At 40.8% G+C, this 5,000-nt stretch overlaps 1 pseudogene; it reads right to left on the bottom strand.

The window, feature by feature from the left end:
* Nucleotides 1-815: 815 nt before the first annotated feature.
* Nucleotides 816-2,124, bottom strand: LOC131908415 (histone-binding protein RBBP7-like; annotated as a pseudogene).
* Between the last annotated feature and the right edge of the window lie 2,876 nt (nucleotides 2,125-5,000).

Below are 5,000 nucleotides of genomic sequence, written 5' to 3'. Positions count from 1 at the left end.
AGACAGAAAAGGCCAGTGTATTAAGGATCCAGACCCTCCCGAAGCTATCCTGTGTTTCTATCTCTCTCTCCCCCTCCATATTTCTAAATCTCTTACCCCTCACTCCTCAAGAGTACCCTGGGGAAAAAAGGTGAGGGCGGGTCTCCCACAGGATACATAGTGAGACTTTGTCTCAAAAAGTAAATAAATAGGGTATTGAGAGATGGCTCAGTGGTTAAAGGCATGTACTGCTCTAACAGAGAACCTGACTTTGACTCCCAGACAGAACCCATATCAGGCAGCTCACAACCAGCTCCAGGGCAATCTGACACTTCTGGCCTCTGTAGGCTCCTAAACGCATGTGCACATACCCACACAGAGACATATAATTAAAAATAGTAATTTTTAAATGACTATATAAATCAACCTTCTCTGGAGAGGAGGAAATGGCAGGTTCTTGCTTTAAAAAAAAAAAACAAACTTTATTTCTGCAAAGCCAATCAAGAAGTGTTGGAAGGAAAAACTTGCATATTTGGGAACTTCAGCAAGCACTTAAAAGTTTGAGAAAATGAGGACTTAAAACAGTTGAATCAAAGGCAATACCCAGCAATGTGTATTTTAAAGCAATAAAGATGTCCTTTCTTAAGCAACATTCCTCTTTTCCCCTAATAGCTACAATAGGAAACAGTATGCAACAGCTCACTTGAAAGGACTAGAATCAGAGGGTAAAGAAAGTCAAAAGCCATCCCACTTACATTTCCTATGATACAATGCCTTTTTGGAGTTTGATAGATCAAGCATTCATGTAGCAATACATTCAATAGAAACACCTCATACTTTGGGTTTAAGATCTTTGTCCCTCCAGTTCCAATGTCATGACATTTGACTCTTCGTCATTGTAAATATTTTCAGCCATCTGCCATATCTGCATGGTGTTATCTTCAGACACTGAGCAAATGACCCAAGGTTCTTTGGGGCTTCCAACTGAAGTCTGAAATCTTGGCAGTATGTCCTCCATGACTAAACAGAAGTGCTGGAGGCCCATCTTCTGGTGATTGTTCTTCTCCAGTTTTACTTAAATCCCACACACTCAGGGATCAGTACCACTTGAAGCCAGAATAGTTTCATTGTGTGGAGACCAGTGGACCTGAAATTGTTCATCCTTATGCGATTCAAAGGTATGGAGTTTCAGTTTTAGATTGCGCAGGTCCCATAAAGCTACAGCCTTATCAGCTGCTAGAATGAACTCGCTGTAGGGATTGAATGAGAGGCAGCTGACCTCAACAGTGTGTGCATCTACCAAATGGCTTGGCTTAAAGTGCTATTGGATCTGGTGTCCCATATCGTAAGTTTCTGATCATCAGCAACAGATCCAAACAAGGACTCATGCCAGGCCACATCCTCTACAATAGCTAAGTGGCCAGTAAAGATTGCTTTAGTATCCACAATTTTGCCTTCCTTCGGTCCTGCATTTATATCCCACAGGGAGACAGTATGGTCATTAGATGCACTCAGATGTCCACTCAAAAAATTAGAATTCCAGGAAAGACAATAGCCTTCCTTTTGATGACCTCTTAATCTAAGATCAGGATTACATTCTCCACTTGGATCTGGTTTAGCAGGGTGTTTTGAATAGTCAAAAACCAATACATCAGAAGATGGTGTTTTTGTGGCAATGATGTGAGGTTTCTGTGGCATATAACAAGCACGGTTTACTTCTCCATCATGATTAATTTTAATTTCACATTCAATTTTTCCTGTTACAGAACCAAAGCCACCAAATTCTCCCTTGTCACTACCACAATGGGAAACATCAAACTGTGCAGCATCATTGGGAATATGAACTCCAGCAACCACTAAATGATTCTGTTCATCAGATGTATGAGTGCCCAGCACTAGCCAATGAAAGGCATAATCCTTTCCTTCTGGTTTCGTCACTTCAGGAAGCCACTGAATGGTAAGACTGGGCCACTGAAGAGCATGGGTCAGAACCAGGTCATACAGAAACAGTCTATTCTTCTTCCAGGTTTTATATTCTTCGTTGATGACATGCTTTTCTACAGTATCTTCAAACATCTCTTTACTGGCCATCTTGCATCGGGTCATTAGCCCCACTATGCCTCCTGGGACTTCTCTGCTAGCCAAGAGCAACCCTATCACAGGAAGGCCTTTCCCAAGCACGTCACACACTCCTAGCTTGGATAGCTTGAGCTTGATCTGGCTGCCTGGGTGCTCCCCTCAGATGCAGGATCCTTCTCTCCTGCCTCCTCCCCACTGCAGGTACCGAGGTCTGAGTCACTCTTGTGGTGATATTGTGTTTCCCAAAATATTGTGCACCCTAATAAACTTATCTGGAGTCAGAGAACAGAACAGCCATAATATTAAACATAGAGGTTAGGCAGTGGTAGCACATACTTTTAATCCTAGCATTCCAGAGGCAGAGATCCATCTGGATCTCTGAGTTCAAGGCCACACTGGAAACAGCCAGGCATGGTGACTCACACCTTTAATCCCAGGAAGTGATGGCAGGAAGCAGAAAGGTATATAAGGCGTGAGGACTGGGAACTAGAGCCTGGTTAAGCTTTTAGGCTTTTGAGCAGCAGTTCAGCTGAGAGTCATTCAGATGAAGACACAGAGACTTCTAGTTTGAGGAAACGAGATCAGCTCGAGAATTGGTGAGGTGAGGTGGTTGTGGCTTGTTCTGCTTCTCTGATCTTCCAGCATTCACCCCAATATCTGGCTCCAGGTTTGTTCTTATTTTTTGGGTTTTTTTTTTTTTTTTTAGTTTTTCGAGACAAGGTTTCTCTGTGTAACTTTGCGCCTCTCCTGGAACTCACTTGGTAGCCCAGGCTGGCCTCGAACTCACAGAGATCCGCCTGGCTCTGCCTCCCGAGTGCTGGGATTAAAGGCGTGTGCCACCACTGCCCGGCTAGGTTTGTTCTTATTAATAAGACCATTTAAGATTCATGCTACACGCTCTTCTCTCTCTCCCCCCCCCTTTCTCTCTCTCTCTCTCTCTCTCTCTCCCCAAACTTGGAAGAGATGGCAGCTGAGCACCGGTTCTTGCTTTTTTTAATATTTTAAAAAACTAACAGTGATGTTTGTCCTCAATCATCTTTTCAAGCAAGAGTATATATATATATATATATATATATATATATATATATATATATATGAGTTTTTTTCCCCTAAGACAGGGCCTATGTAGCCCTGGTGTTGTTTGTTTTTGCACTTTTTGGGGGGACCTGCCACCCAGCTCCCAAAAAAATCCACACGGAGGCTTATTCTTAATTATGAATGCCTGGCCTTAGTTTGGCTTAGTTTCCAGCCAGCTTTCCTTATCTTAAATTAATCCTGTCTACCTTTTGCCTCTGAGCTTTTCCATTCTCTTACTTCTATAAATCTTACTCTTACTCCCTGGCTTGCTGGTTGTGTAGCTGGGTGGCTGACCTCTGATGTCCTCCCCTTCTCTGGCTCCTTCTCACTCTCTCCTCCCAGATTTCTCCCTCTATATATTCTCTCTGCCTGCTAGCCCTGCCTATCCTTTCTCCTGCCTGGCCACTTCTTTATTAGATCATCAGGTATTTTACACAGGCACAGTAACACAGCTTCACAGAGTTAAACAAATGCAAAATAAACAAAAGTAACACACCTTAAAATATTCTACTACACCCTGGCTGTCCTGGAACTCTGTATATAGACCAGGTTGGCCTCAGACTCATAGAGATCTGCCTGCCTCTGCCTCACAATTGCAGCACTACACTTGGCATATACATATATGTGTGTGTATGTATATATACATATAAAACTTCTATAATGGAAGGGAAAACTTTGTTGTATACTTTAAGTTGATGCACAACCCTTAGAGATACATAAATAATCAATTTAGTTGAAAGTAATATTTCTATGAAACAAAAATCAAAATAGTTTAAAATATATCAGTAATATTCATGTTTTATAAATCTTTAATTATGTGTCAATGTAACTATGTATATAGATATTATATATACTACATCAAAATGTGAAATACATTTCTTACTATGGATCAAAAATATGTTTTATGGGTCTGAAGAGATGGCTCAGCGGTTAAGAGCACAAGCTGCTCTTCCATAGCACCCACATGGAAGTTCACAACTGTCTGTAACTCCAGTTCCAGGAGACCCAACACCCTCACACAGACATGCTTGCAGGTAAAACACCAATGCACATAAAATAAAAATAATAGAAAAATGTTTTATGGGGGCCTACAGAAATGGCCCAACAATTAAAAGCACTTATTGCTGTTGCAAAGGACCTGGTTTCAATTCCCAGCACCTACATGGTGGCTTACAATTATCCTTAACCCCAGTTCCAGCTGATCCAACATGTGTGCACAAGGTGCACATATACACATACAGGCAAAACATTCCAAGTAAAGTAAATAAATCTGAAATTTTTAAATGTTTTATAATGTTACAGACATGATACAGTAAGATACGGCATGATATAGTAAGAACTCTACCAGTTTTAAAATTTTGTGATACAACATTTTTTTTTTAAGATTTTTGTTTTTGTTTGTTTTGTTTCTCAAGACAGGGTTTCTCTGTATAGCCCTGGCTGTCCTGGAACTTAATCTGTAGACCAGGCTGGCCTCAAACTCAGAACTAAAAGATCCACTTGCCCCTACCTCCTAAGTGCTGGGATTAAAGGCATACACCACCACCACTCGTCTAAGTATTTTTTTAAACATACATTTTTTTTTAGATTCCTATAACTATATCCACAATATATATAGCTGATGTCTTCTTACTAGCTGTCTGTGTCACCTCTGTGTGTTTCAGCATACTTATCCATATAAAATCTATATAATAGTGATACTGCTTTCACACAATGTGAGGATTAAACAGTGTAATATAGGTAAAGTCCTATTTTATAGTAGATGTTCAAAAGCCACAGAAGAAACAACCAAGGCTGTGAGGTAGCTCAATGGTAGAGCACTTGACCAGAATGCATTATGCTTGGGTTTAATCTCCAGGACTAAA

Source organism: Peromyscus eremicus, chromosome 4, assembly GCF_949786415.1.
Source record: "Peromyscus eremicus chromosome 4, PerEre_H2_v1, whole genome shotgun sequence".
Lineage (NCBI taxonomy): Eukaryota > Metazoa > Chordata > Mammalia > Rodentia > Cricetidae > Peromyscus > Peromyscus eremicus.
The sequence above is the reverse complement of the archived record's forward strand: the minus strand, read 5'-3'. Positions and strand labels throughout refer to the sequence as shown.